General features: G+C 44.7%; 1 protein-coding gene and 1 non-coding gene across 2 annotated transcripts in view; one reads left to right on the forward strand and one right to left on the reverse strand.

Moving 5' to 3' along the window:
* WNT5B (Wnt family member 5B) overlaps positions 1 to 17,272 on the forward strand; it is a 106,602-nt gene that overhangs the window by 34,194 nt on the left and 55,136 nt on the right. The window lies entirely within an intron of this gene.
* On the reverse strand, positions 4,797 to 4,912 carry LOC121022144 (U5 spliceosomal RNA). The gene has a single exon (XR_005786834.1). It is a non-coding gene; the product is annotated as a U5 spliceosomal RNA (small nuclear RNA).

The raw sequence follows: 17,272 nt of genomic DNA on the forward strand, positions 1-17,272 counted from the left end.
TCCGTTTTATTTTTCTTCTCTTTCTAAGTTGAGGAAACGTAGTGGTGGTTTGTGCAGATCGTCTGTGTGGTGAGGGAGCCACTGGTCAGGGAGTGGAAGACTAAGCGGGGGAAGGAAGGCAGCCAGGAGCAGGTGAGCTGCTAAGCTGGTTACTGCTGGGGGCCTTTGAGGTTAAATCCTCTGGAGAACGTAGCCAGAATGGAACACACGGCCCAGGGACTCCTGTTAGTGGCCGAGGGCCATCCCAGGGAGCCCTTAATTCCCCGTGCCTAATTCCTACCAGTATGGGCAAAGAGAGCTTTGCTAAGAAATGTGGTATCTGGGGGCGCCTGGGTGGCGCAGTCGGTTGAGCGTCCGACTTCAGCCAGGTCACGATCTCGCGGTCCGTGAGTTCGAGCCCCGCGTCGGGCTCTGGGCTGATGGCTTGGAGCCTGTTTCCGATTCTGTGTCTCCCTCTCTCTCTGCCCCTCCCCCGTTCATGCTCTGTCTCTCTCTGTCCCAAAAATAAATAAACGTTGAAAAAAAAATTAAAAAAAAAAAAAAAAAGAAATGTGGTATCTGGCAGTTAAAAGGTGGGCTTCTGTGTCCTGAAGTGTGGAGGGGAGGGGCCTGGGTGGGCACCAGCTGCGTGCTCTACACCTGCAATGTGTATTTGCTGAATTGTTCTGTATTTCACTCTTTGTGATTCCCTACAGTCTTTCCTGGATCTAATGGCAAAGATTATGTATTGTACTTTGTGTGGTTTTACAAGTGAAAAAAAATGAGGCAAGGGAAGGCCAGTCAAGCTAAGCCAAGGACTAAGTGAGCAAAGCAGAATAGAACCCAAGTTTCTTAACAATTTCACTTATTTTAGTCTGAGCATACACTAAATATTCAATAAATCTTTGACGATAGGATCATGGAGACCAAATGGTATTAATTCTCCTCTGTCTCTCTTGATGTTTACCCCTTCAGTGGTCTCCCGAGTGATTGTGGTAATGCTGGGGGGAGTCGTGGCGCCAGCCTTGTCACAGCTCAGCTCCTCTGCCCCTGTCTGCTGAATCGAGTGAGAGATCCCTGCAAGACAGTGGCACATTAAATATGACATTATTGTCAACAGTCCTCGTACCGTGTGGCATTTGTTACTAATGATCAGTCATTGCCATGACCGTTTGACTGGACAGTCCTTCAATCACAGTTTTTGAATCTTGTGTATATCTTAGATTTTAGATATACTTGTGTATGTCTCCCAAAGCATGTTTTGTATAGCCGTAGTCGTGAAACACTTGCTTTTTTTTTCTTGCCTTTTTTGAGAGAGCGAGTAAGCCAGAGCATGAGCAGGGGAGAGGGGCAGAGGGAGAGGAAGAGAGAAGATCTTAAGCAGGCCCCATATCCAGCAAAGAGCCCAGTGCGGGCCTAGCTCAAACCCACAACCCTGGGATCATGGCCTGAGCCGAAATCAAGAGTCAGATGCTTGGGGTGCCTGGGTGGCTCAGTCGGTTAAGCATCTGACTCTTGATTTCGGCTCAGGTCATGATCTCATGGTTCATGAGTTCAAGCCCCGCATAGGGCTCCTCACTGACAGAACAGAGCCTGCTTGGGCTTCTCTCTCTCCCTCTCTTTCTGCCCCTCCCCTGCTTATGCACTCCCTCTCTCCCTTTCTCTCTCTCTCTCTCAAAATAAATGAATAAACTTAAAAAAAAAAATCCTTGAAACATTCTAATCATCTTATGTTGTTGCTTTGACTTTGAAGTGGTTACCTTGGGATAGGGACACAGCAGTTATCAAAGAGTGACTTATTAATAAATCTGGGCTTTTAATAGATATCTCACTATTTAGGTTAGTGCAAGTTTGTAGTCATTACTAAAGGCTTCATCTGCCTCCTTCAAGTCAAAATCATTTGAACCTAGTGTGCAAAGTATGTGTCTTCTACTCCACTTGTTCCTCAGATATTTACCGAACACCTGCAACATAGCAGGCACTTCCCTGAGTATAGGGGCCACTAGGGTGAAGACAGTTCCTGCGCTTTGGTCCCATAGACCTCACCGCCCTGAGCCTGGTGGTTCTATGAAGTCTTAAGCTCCATGACTGGAAATGCTTTTACCAAGGGGGTTTCAGAGACCTCACCATCAAGGATGGGGAGGGATGATCCAAACTGTAGGGAACAAGAGAAATGACAGCCAAGTTTGCCTGGAGGAGTCAGGAAAGGCTTCATGGAGGTAGCAAAGAGGAAAGGAAGATTTACAGGCAGGTAGGCAGGGATGGAGCAGTGTAGGTGGTGGTATGACAATGCATGCAATGGTTTTGATGGAGGAAACATTTTTTTAATGTTTATTTATTCTTGGGAGAGAGAAAGAGCATGAGTGGGGGAGAGGCAGAGAGAGAGAGGGAGCCAGAGGATCCATAGTGCAGAGCCCGATTCAGGGCTCAAACCCATAAACCGCGAGATCATGACCTGAGCCAAAGTTGGATGCCTAACTGACTGAGCCACCCAGGCACCCCTGGAGGGAACATTATTTATAACAACTTTACTGAGATCTAATTAATGTACAACAAAGTGCACTCATTTAAAGTATACAATATGGTGAGTGTTGACAGGTGTATGCCCCATGAAATCACCACCACAATCAACATACAGAACTTTGCTTCATCCCAAAGTTTCCTCCTGCACCTTTGCAAACATTTTAATGCAAATAACGTGCCTTTTAAAACTCAGGGTGCCTGGGTGGCTCAGTAGGCTGTCTGACTCTTGTCTCAATGTGTAAGCAACAGAAAAGCAAAGCAAAGGTAAGTCCTGGCATTGTCTGCGAGGCATTCTCTGATTCCTAGGTCAGGTTAGGGCCTTTTGATTTGAGTCTCTCACCCCCAACCTATACAAGGTACTTCTCCTGTCAAAACATTCATCCTGGGACGCCTGGGTGGTTCCATCGGTTGAGTGTCCTGCTCTTGATTTTGGCTCAAGTCATGATCCCACAATTGTGAGATCGAGCCTCACATGAGGCTCGATGCTGAGAGTAGAGCCTACTTGAGATTCTCTTTCTCTCTCCCTCTGCCCCTCTCCCCTGCTTATGCTCTCTTTCTGTCTCTCTCTTTAAAATAAAAAATAAAATGTTTTTAAAAAAAACATTCACTCCCCATTTTGGTAATTACTTACTAATTGTTTCCTTTCTCCACAAGGCTATAGGCTTTTGACCCTGGTGCTAAGGTTGGTTCACTGCTATATCCTCAGCCCCTCTCACAGAGCACCTAGTAGAAACTCAACACATATTTGCATGCCTGTCAGCTGAATGTCTCCTGAACCACCATGACTAGGAGATCCTTCTAGGGAGAGGGAGTGATGCAGAGAGGACACTACCAGACAGGCCAGAAGCACTAAGACCAGAGCCTCATACAAGGTGTTGTAAAGATGCATAGCAGAAAGTAATGGAAGGTTCTACAAAGTTCATTTGAGCCAGGCCTTGAGGACTGAGGACAAGTTCTTCAAGCTGGGAGGGAAGAACATTCTAGGCCTGGGCTACAAAATACACAAGGCCACAAAAGCGTGAAAAGGTTGCATGTGACCAGCAGAAGAGGCTGGAATTTGGAAGGATGAAGACTTGCAGGCAATGCAGCTTGAGGAGTAACTGGGACCCCTGCAGGCTTATGGCAGCTGATAGCGAGGAGTTAGGACTTGACTCTTAATGTAACAGGAAGTTAGTGGAGGTTTCTAAGCAGGATAGCCATATGATCAGATTACAGTTTTAGGAAGAAATCTCTGGGATAGAGTAGAGAGGTTGTGAACCCCTCCCCCTGCAGAATGCATTTTGGGCAAGCACCAAGCACCCAGGTGGTTCTTCCACAAGTCAACACAAGACTACACCTGGAGAAGCAGTGGGATGAATGAGAAGGCGGGAGGGGAGAGGTGCCTTGGGAGGCAGGCAGGAATCTGCTGGGAGCTGAGGGCCAGCTAGTCATCCAGAGGAGCCTTTAGAACCCTCTTCTGAGGCATCTAAAACTCAGGGCCTCCTAGGGCCTAGAGCATCAGTGATGCTTATGTCACATGACACTTTGTGGTCCTGCCACGGGCATGCCTTAGTGGTCGGATGTGGGCAGAAAACCTTGGTGACACGGCCAGAAGGATCCTACCTTACTTCAGACGTAATCTGGTCACAGCTCCTGGTGTTCTGATGACTGTTTTAGTCTAATGTGAGCATGATTATTCCTGTCAGAAAAGTTTTGGTAGGAGTTCATTGGAAAAGGCAGGGGTCTTCTTTATAAGTCATGTTTGACGAGCTTAACAGTGTATTTCAAAGGTACTTTTTTGCCAGCAATGACCAACAAATTGCTCCTGAACTAGATGGGAAAGATCTAAGGACATCATCTAAGCACAACAGTATCAAAAGCATCTCCACTTGCCTTTATTTGCCCTTAAAAATCTGTACAAACAAACATGAACAGACTCTGGACTCTAAGAATAATATTTTCTGTGGACATATATGGACAGCTAAGCAAAACCCCAAGGGAGAAAAAACTTCTATTAAAATAAAAATAAAGATTCCCCACAGCTTTATCCTTTGCTCACTGGGGTCCCTTTATTCCACTTTGAGATAAAAGTACTTCAGTTTCTCAGGGGATGCTGATTAAGAGTTGAACAAAAAGAAAGTATTTTTATGTATTTATCTACCTACCTACCTACCTACCTACCTACCTTCCTGCCTACCTATCTCTGGCCCTGAATCTTCCAGCCATAAGCATAGAACTTCGTGCGTGGCTGGGATAATGGCACTTTGAGTAAATACTAACACTGCCACTCAGGAAAAAAGCCATCCTCCTCATTGGTCAGTGAGAATACTGTGCTCACTGCTTCTACCCCCATCCAAAAGCCCATATCTGTCCACAGAAATATTTAGTAAAAGGCGAAAGATTTATACGATCTGAAGAGTAACCAGAGTATCAAAAGCCCATATCTGAAGCTCGTGGAGGGCTCTGCGATCCGAATCACACCCCTCGCACCTCGCCACCCCCACTGCCTGGCACACTGTGATCCTTGCCCCTGGAGTTGCTTTTGGCTCCTGTCCACGCTGTGTCAGCATCTAGAGCTGACAGTCGTGGGAGCTTATGGAGGCACCTGGTGGTTGGTCGGGAGGAAAACAGTGAGTGGAGAGTGTGTGGTCAGTTTTCACATGTGCACTGGAGGAAGCGCACAGAGGGTTACCATCTCTGTGGGCCTGTCTTTGGGGAACTGTCTGTACTTGGGTCCTGGGGAATTATTACAAAGTGGTATGAACCTGGCTGGCTCAGTCGGTAGGTAGACCAAGCAAGCCTTGATCTTGGGGTTGTGAGTTCGAGCCCCAGGTTGGGTTAGATTACTTAAAAAAATTCTTTTAATAAAAAATAATAACAAATAAACAAGGTGGTTTGCAGGTTGGGCACAAACTCTGAACTTCCTCCCTTCACAGGGTCTTCAGTGGAGAAGGTCCCATCCTAAGAAGGCAACTCAGGGAAACTTCCCCTTGCTTGTGAAGCCTGCGGGCATGTGTGTTTGTGTCCACACTGAGATGCACATGACAAAGTGTACACAGTGCCTCAACACAGACCAACAGGTTTTTTCTGTTTACATTTAACTAGCTTTGAACAGCAAGAGGAAACCTTAAATGTCTCTTTTCTTCTCACAAACCCTTTCTCTAATAAAATTACTGGAGGGGGTGCCTGGGTGGCTTGGTCGGTTAAGCGTCCGACTTCGGCTCAGGTCATGATCTCACGGTCCGTGAGTTCGAGTCCCGCGTCTGGCTCTGTGCTGACAGCTCAGAGCCTGGACCCTGTTTCAGATTCTGTGTCTCCCTCTCTCTCTGCCCCTCCCCTGTCTCTGTCTCTCTCTGTCTCAAAAATAAATGAACGTTAAAAAAAAAAATTAAAAAAATAAAATAAAATAAAATTACTGGAGATAAAGCAGGGAATAATTAAAACAGTCATTTAAATCAAGGACCTGGTTTAGCTCAGCCTCCCTTGGAGACGTTTTAGCTTGTGCTGTGCTAATAAAGGCCAGGCAGGCTAAGCTGACCTGAGTGAAAGGCAGAGTGGCCGTTCCAGAGACTGGGGGGAGGGGGTCTTGTAGGCCACTGTGGCTCATTTAGCCCCTCAGTCAATATTTTTGTCCCATTGAAATCAAGTTGAAGCTGACATGGAGGGCAGCCTCCAGGAGGTGGAGGAGAGACCAGGAGGTCAGGAGAGATGAGGAAGAGAGTAGTTCCGGTGTGGAGTCGGACTAGGCTGTCACTCTCTGGGGAAGCTGGAAAGAATTTAGTGTTGTATGTCTACAAACCTCAGTTCTGCCTCCTTATCTGTCACTGGCTGGTTCCTCCTGCGCAGAGAACTCTGTAAAGCAGCAACCCCCAACTTTCTTTTTTTCCCCCTAAAACACACATGAGGCACACTCCCATGGGCATATCCAGATTACAGGCTGCGGCACAGATAAATCAGGCTGTGGGTTGGGAGCAGTTCCCAGTGAAACTCCACTTCTTTCTCTCCCACTCAGACCTCCATACAAGTAAGTGTAAGACGTTACTCTGTATCCCAAGCCCTGGGTGCAGGATTCTGGCCAATAGTGGCTGCCAAATAAATATTTACTAAGTGAAAGATAGCCTGAATCCACACTAATTTGTATTTTTGAACAGTCATTCATAAATTCTAGCATTTTAACTATTAGTTGGCAATTAATCCCAATAAGCCAACAGGATCTTGTGATTGCGAAGGGCCGTTATTGTAGGTTGGGCAGAAGGAATATTTGTTAGCATTTTTATGGGCTCTCAAAGTAGTTTTAGCTCTAAAACTGATAAAGCCAAGCACAAGCTTTATCAGTCCTGCCACTTGACTGTCAGCACTATGTAGATAAACTCATAATAGTTCCCAGAGAGGAACTTTTTAAGAGATTCTTAAGCAGGAAACCAAGGGAGAGAGATTCTTAATGTTGCCTCATTACCATAGACCCTTTGGGGGCTTAACGTATTCTGACAAAAGGTTAATTTCAAGATCTTATACAAATGAAGGATAAGATTCTGCATCGGATCCAAATTTGGGGCATTTTGTCACGTCACTGCTGTTGGCAACTCTGAAAGCTGGAGTTGGTCCAAAAGGACACAGACCACTCCATCTCTTAGGGCATCTTGGGGCAGGGAGATGGTATTAGATGGGGACTGAAGGGCAATTTTACCTTGTCATCCAGATTTTTCTATTCTGGATGATTTTTTAAGATAAGGATTTATGTATCACTTTTAAGAACAGCAGGCATATTTTAAGTAGGCATATTTTAGTAAAAATAATAAACTGTGGTGTCAAGATTGCCAATCAAATATAGTCATGGCAGTTGTCACTCATCTGGCCACCAACAATCTGGATGATTCTGGAAAGTTCCATAGCTGTTGGGAGGTGCTGGGGCAGAGCAGGGGAAGCAGGGAACCAGAGTCAGGTGCACAGCAATCCCAAGCAGGGTCTGTGGTTGCTGAAACCAGATTGTTAGGCATGGAAGCAGTGGTTTAGGGAGTTAGGTGGACCAGATGATAAGTGTGCCCATAATAATGGAAAATGAGTGCACAGGGAGAATTTCAGAAATAAGAAGCAATACAGCACAGGTGATTTGAGCAGGAGTTCGGTACAGACCTTGGTTATTAAGAGCATGAGAGAAGGATCTAGAGAAAAACACTGTAGAGAAACGAGGCTCCATTTCTCCCCGTTGGCTACCCTGCCTGGTGCAATCTGAAGAATACTTCATATTTTCTCCATGGATTCAAGGGCACTTCCCAACTATTTTAGGTATGCCAGCTAGACACAGTGAACTCTGGACCGATAACATTTCAGCCTCAAGATATAATTTCCTTCTCTCAGGAGGCCTTGAACAAAATTTTCTGTTAGTTAATTTGAAAGCCCACACTTTGTACTTCTTAGTTCTAATTGTGGTCATCTTCTTTTCTGAATGGTCTTAGGTTGGTTTTTACATACTTTTGTGATCTAATAAGAGTCTGAAAGATGTTTACATCCCAATATTCAACCGCCCTGAAAAATCGGAGATGCATTGTCATCACTGTTTTAACAAATTACTGTTTTCAAATTGCTATTTTACCCTTTCCCAGACTGATTTTGGTAGGAAGAGTGACTTCTGAAACAACCCATACTTTGTTCCATATAGTATGTTAAAAGGGTGGAGAAGCATAGGAATAGTAATGAGTATTAAGATAATACTGATAAGCCAGGAAAGAAGCAAACAGGCATTCTGAGTAATGAATCGGGAAGCATATCCGGGAGAGGAAGATTTTGAACAACTCTACCTGTAAGGCAGACTTACCTCACGATTTGCTCCTTCTTTAAGGAGCCAGGCCCACTTAGACTCTTCTTTAGAGATAGTCCACTATCCTCTCTGATGCCCTTGAATGTATCACTTCACCTTGCTGAACAAGTTCATCCTCATGTAAAGCAGGGTGAAGATTATTTGCTCCTGGAGAAAGCTGTCACAACATTTTGATAACCAGCAGAAGTGATTCAGCAAGCCTGTCTGTCATTATCTGGTGAGAGGACTCCAGAGGGTGGAGTTTCTTTAGGGAAACTATATGGCCCCCTCCTCCTGCAACACCCACCAAAAGAAGTATGAAGGCCAACATAATGTACTGGTATGGTGTTAGTATTAACTGTAATAAATTAAATATAATAATTGTGCTTTTATCCATCTGGTTCTCTATTGCTTAGGGTTTTAGGGAAAACTGAAAAATCAATAAGGCAAAATATATCAATAAGGCATTTATACTGATGAAAACAGACAGGAGTTGTTTTTTTTGGTTTTTTGGTTTTTGTTTATTGGTTTGGTTTGGGATTTTTTGGTTTTTGCTTTTGACTAGAGATATTTTAGGGACTTTGAAGAAAGGACCTGAAAATTATCACTCAGCCTGGTATTTATTTTGCAACATATGCTGACTTCTAACTTTCAGAGCTGACCAACCTAATCCTTGATCATCCCAGAATGAGTTTAGGAATTGTGATCATTTCCTTTTTACTGGGTATTTGCATACATCACTCACCAGCTAGGTTTAGAAGGATGAGCAGCAGTCTCTCTGTGCTGAAATAGAATGATGTGAATTTAGGAACAACCTGAAATGTTCATTTCTCAGTTAGCCCTTAATGAGCATTTATGTAGCATGAAAATATAGAGAGAAGAAAACTGTCTTCCATAGTGTCCTTTTTAAATAGGCTAATAAGAATGGTTGGGGTTTTATATTTTCATCTATGTTTTGCATTAGGACTTTCATGGATATTTGCTCTGTGTTGAGGGGAAGGGTCAATGTATATAAATAAGAAGAAGGATATCTGGCAAGATTGGAAACATGACCTCTTGCCCTCCAAAGCCTGGGAAGCCCTAGTGAATGCTCCCAATCTTAGCAGTGTATGGACACGGTGTGAACTCTCCCCTCTGCATACAGAGTGGGGGTTAGAGGTTAATGAATGAGTGCTCTCCTCACCCACGAGATCCTGTTCTATGGTGGTTTTATAAATAAGGGCTTAAATGGGGTCAGAATAGGACCTGCATATTGCTTCCAAACCCTCTAAATCTTTTTGAAGTGATGGCGTTCAGAGATGACACCCTTCCACCAGGGAAGGGAGGCGTGGGGCTCTTGGGCTTGGGGAACTGGACGGCTGTACTGGTTCAGTATGTCTAAGAGAAGGACCAAATGGAAAACAAAGTGGGGGGGGGGGTCCTTTGCTGCCCCCTATTCTTCTCTAGTAATCCCTTAAAAAATAATTGCAGACCCAAACCTCTGGCCTCTAGCACATTTTCCACTTGATTAGAGGCCTTTGTGAGGTCGGGAAAGGGACCCGCGGCCTTGTACATTGTGCTGAGGCCTGAAATGTCCAGCTGGGATTTTTTTCCATCAAAAGGGGATTTTAGTAAAACCATTATCAGGGGCTTAAAGGAGAAAAGCTGTTGAGCTGCAAGTGAGGGGGTAGATTAGCATTAGCAGGCTTGTTCTGGGCACTGGTGGAGGGGTGGGAAGGTGTCTGCAGCCCTGCGCACAAGTGCTTTGGTTTCTCTGCAATTCCCTGGCAGGTGTAGAGGCAGGAGTGGGCCACAGGAGTGGGAGCTGCCAGGCTCGGGAATGGTCCATGGGGCTTTACCTCCAAGGCATCAAGTGCGAGGCAACCCAAATGAAGGAGGATTGCAAGAAAATGCAGGGTACCTGCTGGGTGGTATATGGGAGGCCCCAGACGTGCTTCATTGTAGGTTATGTGCCTCTATGTCACCTGGAACCCTCCCCCCACAACACACACACATACACCACTCTCTGGGCCCCTCTTTACACTCTCTGTAGATGGGGCAACCAGAACTCAAGGAGCCTGGAAGGGGCTGTGCTGGATCACTTTAAATTTTTTTTTTAAATGTTTATTTATTTTTGAGACAGAGAGAGAGCATGAACGGGGGAGGGGCAGAGAGAGAGGGAGACACAGAATCGGAAGCAGCTCCAGGCTCTGAGCCGTCAGCCCAGAGCCCGATGCGGGGCTTGAACTCACAGAGGGCAAGATCATGACCTGAGCTGAAGTCGGACGCTTAACCGACTGAGCCCCTGGATCACTTTAAATTAAGGACGTGGATGTGTGTGTAGACACCTTTATTTCTGTGGGGCAGCAACAGAGGGGACAGAAGAAGGTTAGGAGAGCAGCGGCAGTGGCTGCCCTGTGTGCAAATAAGTAGTCTGGCTGCGTGGACTGGCAGCCCTCTTGGGTCAGGGCTTGCGGAGTTACCTGAAATTGTCTTCTTGGGTTACTAGAGTTGTCGCAATACCTTCTTTGCTGAAACCGAGCATGCAAAGCTGAGCCGTGTGGAGCTGGTAGGCAGCTGGTAGGCAGCGTTCAGGCCACTGGAGCCAACCGCTGCCTGCAGGGCCCGTGTGAGGGATGTCACTCGCCAGCGGCCCTGGAAACGCCTGTTTTCTGTTTCTCCCCGTGTACACTGTCGCCCTAGCTTGCTTTCCCTGTACAACCAGGATGCGGGATAGAACATACCGCTCTCCTGACCGCAGACGCTGACGGCTGTGGGGGGTGGGGTGGCCCCTGTGTCGGAGCAGGATGCTGGCAGGTGCACAGGGCCGTCACCTTCCATGCACGTCCTCAGCCTCGGGCTCACCTCAGGCGAGCCTGGTGGCCTGGTAGCTGGAATGTTTGTCTCAAGTTGGATTCACACAAAGCAAGAGAGCCTGTCTTCTTGAAGATGTGGCTAGCCCAGGAGAGCTGTTCCTTGGAGGCTGTGAATCAAAGAGCAACCCTGCTAGTTCCTTCCAACGACCGTCCTGAGAAACTGCGAGTCTTTAAATAGTCTGTGCTTTCCCTCACTTAATTTCATTGCAATCGCTCTTGGTTATTCTGGCTCCTCAGCCTGCCCTGTGTTGTCTTGTCCTCAGCCTCACATGGAGGGATGCAGGCTCCCCGGCCTTGCTACCACCTCTTTTCTTTATTTGGGTTGCTGTCCCTCAGGCTGTGCTTGGCATGGTCACTAACAATGGCATATTTCAGCTACAATGTCCGTAGAGCTGTCTGGGGAGATTTTCTGCTTTTGTAAAACATTCATGGATGATGCCGGGATTGCTAATTTGCTTCGTGGCTGGGCCCTGAGTTCCAGAAGTTTTTCCTTTTCTCTCATTCTCCAACCCAAACTATCCTCTGTATTAGCTAATAAAGCTGTGCCCTCCACAGTGAATGCAGCCAGGTAGAAGTAGCCACGGGGGATATCCACCTTCCACCTTCCACATTTTCATTCCATGTTTGCACCAACTGCTCTTCAGATCCACGCTTTGATTCCCTGAGGCCAGACTACGGAGCACCTGGACAGCAAGAGCCCTCAGGCCTCTCCAGCCCTCAGCCTGCCCCTTATTGTGTGGCTTATGGAATCTGGCCAACTTGGCTCAGAAGTTCTTTTCTTTTTGTTTTAATTTCTCCTACCTTTTCCTAATGTCTGTTTTCCATAGGAAGAATTTAGATATGTGAGCAACCTCACACCTTTATCAGGCTCTTAAACATTTTCAATGTCATAGACTCCTTTACATTTTATGAAAACGTCTTCATCTGTAATAAAGATGCTCATTTTGTAATAAAAATAGACACTCCTAAAATTTTAAAAATACTTTTGTTTTTCCTCAAAGTCTCTCTAGAATTTTTCATTACAGATGATATGCACTTTTTTTTTTTTGCCATAAAAAAAAAGCCAGAACTTCTACTCTTGCTGTTAAAACTCTCTCCACGGGGGCACCTCTCTCAGTCGGTTGGGCGTTCGACTTCAGCTCAGGTCATGATCTCACAGTCCGTGAGTTCGAGCCCTGCGTCGGGGTCTGTGCTGACAGCTCGGAGCCTGGAGCCTGCTTCGGAATCTGTGTCTCCCTCTCTCTCTGCCCCTCCCCTGCTCATGCTCTGTCTCTCTCTGTCTCAAAAATAAAAATAAAAACATTAAAAAAAAAAAAAAAAAAAACCTCTCTCCACGTATGACTAAAATTTCAGCCCATTTGTTCTCCCAAACTTCCCAAATATGACAATCTAACCAGATTTGTACAAGATGGTCTTTAAGAAAAATTAGAAATTGATGTTTGATTCCCACAGCCTCCAAAAGCAGAGCACTGTGAGCTAAATCAGGGAACCTTTCTGAGGTCACATCTGTTACCTTGCTCAGAGAACAAAGTGCTGTACACCTGGGCTCCTTTGAAGAGCTTCACTGATGTTTTAAAATTTAATTTCATCTTTTTGGTAATAATCCCTCCTTTGTCAGCTCTTAGACCCTGGGGAAATTCTTTGGGTTGGGGGGAAGATGGGGCGGGGGTGGTGACTGGAGGGCATTTGTCTGAGGGGAAGGTTTGGGCGCCCCACTGGAAATAACCTCCAATTCGCAGACAATGCTGCCGCCTGCTGACAAAACATAGGGCTTGCAGGCTTCGTGGATAAATACGTTTCCTCTTTCTACTTTCCATCTTCCACATTGGAAAACAAATTTCCATTCATTTGTAGTAACTATGCTCTATTTTTCTGCCTTATAGTGGATCTTAAAATCATCTTAGTAGACTAGCGGGAAAGAAAAATACAAGGTTGGACTCCCAGCTACCTCTGATACTGGTGTAAACCTGATTCATAGCTGCGTCACAGTGGGGAGGATCAGTCTTGGGTGAGTGGGAAAGGTTTCTTGTTTTTTGCGGGGAGGGGGAAGGTCAAGGAGCAATGTAGAAGAAGTCAACATTTATTTTCCACCCCTGCCTTTCAGTAAAATGTAGTGCTTGACTTCTGTCTCCTAACTCGCATATATGCATTTTTTTCAATTTTTTAAAAAGATTTTATTTTTAAGTAATCTCTATACTCAACGTGGGGCTTGAACTTAAAACCCCAAGATCAAGAGTTGCATGCTCTACCGACTCCATTTTTGTTTCTAAACTAAGCAGTAATGAGGCTGTTTGCTGCTAAATCCTATGTCGTACTTACTCAAGTGAATTTCTGCGGCTCCTCTTGTGAGTCCACTGAAATTTAGACCTTCATGTGTGGGAAGAAGATAGGGCAGCTGTCTTCCTTTGGGCCATGCTGCTCTAATTGTCGCCAGTTGACTCTGAGTAAGTACAATGGCAGGGCATCTGGCTAAAGTGCACAGACGTCAGCTAGGGTTGGAAGAGCCAGTCATCTATTCCAGATTCACAGAATGAGGAGACCTTGTCTGCTTCCTGCAGCAGCAAGCTGTGAGCCTGATAAAGCTTACATCAGAGAATCTGGTCAGACCATTTTTACAGAGTATTCCTGAAACTCTCGAAATTGTGTGCATTTGGAATGAACTAGAAGAGCTAGAAATTATCACTTTAATTTTTTCATTTCCATGTTGTTTCCTTTGGACACACCTACTGGTCTGGTCCTCTTTTTTGTTGTTGTTTTTTTGGTTCACAGTAGTGAGCTTTTGAGCTATGAAGCTAAGGTTTAAAACACTGAAGTATAATGGAAGGTGCAAATTAGTTGCCTTCCATCTAAGAACATTAAGAATTTGAGAGGCATAACTGTTGTTAATTCCTCCCTTATTTCATCCATCTGTCCACTTTTAGCCTCAGTGATTTTACTAAAGATTCTAGGAATATTATGACTAATTCTTTTGGTTCCTCCCTATTTAGAGACCATTTCTCAAAAAGCAAATGGTAGCACACAAATGTGTGCATTAAAATGCCAGTTTAGGGTAAGGATTTCCTAAGGAGAAATATTATTATGGACGTTTGCAAATATTTTCATATTCTTTTCAGATGAGGAAAACAGTACTTGCAAGCCATGCCAAGTTATCCCTTGCTATTTATAACAAGTTAATCTGGTCTCAAAGAATGATTTTCCCACAGACCAGTCCAGTGACTCGAATCCATGATATGAGTAGTAATTGCTGACAGACAGCTGTGTGCGAGGGCCCGTCCTTCTGGAGTGTGGATTACATAAACTGAGGAGCAATAAACATAACAGAGTGCCTGATATTAACAAATTAGACCCTTGTACTCTTTCTGGACAAGAGGGATTTGTAACTAAAACATCTGGTAAGTCAAGCCTTTTTACCTTTGAATGAAGAGGAAATAGCTGGTGATCCTGCAACTTGATTCTACTTTATAAGGATTGTGTGACAGGCATTGTAGTGTGCTGAACATGTGCGAACTCTTAACACCAGCACAGATTTACAGCATTCGTACTTCGCATCACTATTTGTGACAAAGCAGTGTTCTGGAAACTGGTTCAATTCCTCTGAGGACAACAGGGGACAGATTTAACACTACTAGCTACTTCAGTACCCTAGAACCCATTTACCAACTTGCACTAGTTTTCCAGCTTCTCAAATAACTCTATATATGATGCTGACAAGACATATCTAAGTTTGCACAACATAATAATACATATTAAATAGTAGTAACTTTCAGCAGTTGGTGGGGTTTGTTTTTGTTTTTTTCCCTACTCCCAATGAAAACAGGCCCTGGTTTAGCACCTTTCTGAAGCCAGGGGTTAGGGTGGCCCTTTACAATACCTCAGGGAAAGATCAAAGAGCTACCGGCATGCTTATCACCCTCTGAGGTGGTCAGTCAAGTCTGCAGCAGTGGGTTCTGATAAGTACTCCTCATATCACCGTGGCAAAACCTTACCTTTGTCAAGCCTCTCTCCCCATTTATAAAATTAAGTGTGCAGTATCAACCAGATTTGTGAAAACAAACATTTGAGACAGAAAGTGAACACTGTGTCTTGACTAAATTCTTCCAGCAGGTTGCATTCACATCCCTAACACTGTCCCCCCCCTTAAGTTTCTTTGCTGCTGCAGAAGACCTCATTCTTTTCTTTGCAACCGACACTATTTTCCACCATCACAAATAAAAGTGAACTTACAAGGATATGTGGCATTTGTGTTTTACACAATTATAGTCTAAGCACAATGAGATAATAAAAACAGAAGTCTTTTTTTAAGAAAAGAATGTGCAGTTTTCTGGGTTAACAAACAGCAAGCAGAGGAATTCCACTTCTGTTTTGTTTTATTTGTGGGGATGCTCAACATACCCCCACACTAGTGCTGCACAGTTAAGATCTCAAGCTTACTTTCTCTTCCACCTTAACAGGAAGACTTGACTTTACATAGTACCAAATGTTCTGGGTTGGTACAGGCAACTCCACCAGGCAAAATCAGAGCAATCCCTGGAAAAGAGGAAAAGACTGAAACTGATCATTTGTGGACATTTAAATTTATCATTGTCTAGAAATACTTGTTTTCTATGCAAGACCTGAAAGTACATGCACTTTCCAGCTGTGCACTCACCTTTGCTAAGTTCTAAACTAGTAGTTGCCAGTGACCCAAATATGAATGTCTTATCTGTTTGATACCACTTTTCAAAATATTTTAACTTGCTACATCATATTGGAACAAAAACAAGATATGTGACCCAAGCATAGGCCTGTGTTTGACCATAGCTTTCCAGTTTCTAATCCTGTGCTCCACATTATCTCAACAGAAAGCCTCACCCCTGCCTCCATAGGAGTTCAGAGGCATACAGAGTTTAGGCCTTGCCCTCTACTAAGTGGATAGAATGAACTTAAAAGGGACTGATGTGAGATGCAGGGAAGAGAAGGGCACCAGAGAGGGTGACTGATACATGACTTACTGTAGCCTCCCTTTCTCCAGCAGGGCAGCTGAGAGCAGAGGCCAGGGGCTCCCCCTTTCAGGGGACTGGCAAAAGACGGTTGTCAGAGGCTGCATGAGGTCTTGGTTTTGTTTTACAAATCCGATCTTTTAATCAAGAGGTTCTTATTCCTTGAAAACACAGTGGTCTCTGGGGGCCATACCTTTCCCCTTTGAAAACTTGAGTTCACATTTTCTAAGTCAAAAGTAAAAAAGGTTTTACTAATTCTGAGACCAGCGTCTATCTAGTAACTGCTGCAGGAAAGCACCAGGATTTAGGGAACAGGCCATACTTCAGTTTCCATATCAAGTGTCCTTTTTAAAGAGAAAAGTCCTTACCTTTAAAAGGAAACTCCAATAAAAGAAACATTTGCTTTTTCAGATCTTTGTTGATTTGAATCAGGAAAGAATATGATCAGTTTGAATTTTCTAAACTATTTAAAGACAGGCTGTAAGTTAGGCAAGCATCCCTGTCTCTGTTGCCAAATGTGGGGTAAATCAGGTGTGGGGCAGGGGGGGCTCCCCCACTTTAGGACTGAGGAATCCCACAGGAGGGAGTCCACAGCAGGGAGCATCATGCAACAATGCCCAGCACTTCTAGCTAGAGGCCTAGCATGGTCCTCATGGGGCTGCAGAAACTGTCTGGACCCCAGTGAGGTTGCACTGATAATCTTTTCCAGGCAGACTTCAAGGGCTATTGCCCAATGAGGCTCAGAAAAGAAAGGTATGTGGAGCCCTGTCCTCACCACTACCCAGTTTCTATGAGGTTTATTACTTCTAGATGATAAAGTTTACACTAAGGTCCTGTTTTGGTTTTTCACTTCTGAAGTTTCAGCAAATACCTGAACCAGGTTTTCCTGTTATTCTAAAAGTTGCCCTGAAGTGCTCTTTAACTTTTGTAGCGCCCACAAAACATCTTATTTTCTTTAGTGCTTCTAATTCCTGTAGGTATGGCGGAGATCAGATCCACCCATATTCCCTTTAAATAGTGCCCTGTGGCATGAGCTTGTCCACACTGTGATCAATCAGTTGCCACTCATTTCTGTGAGGTCACCTTACTGGAAACCAAGGTACGATTAGTAACTAAACCTTCTTAGGTACGGAAGGGAGCTGGATTTTGGAACTGGACTT

This window comes from Herpailurus yagouaroundi, unplaced genomic scaffold (genome assembly GCF_014898765.1).
Source record: "Herpailurus yagouaroundi ecotype Mexico unplaced genomic scaffold, PumYag 355, whole genome shotgun sequence".
Classification (NCBI taxonomy): domain Eukaryota; kingdom Metazoa; phylum Chordata; class Mammalia; order Carnivora; family Felidae; genus Herpailurus; species Herpailurus yagouaroundi.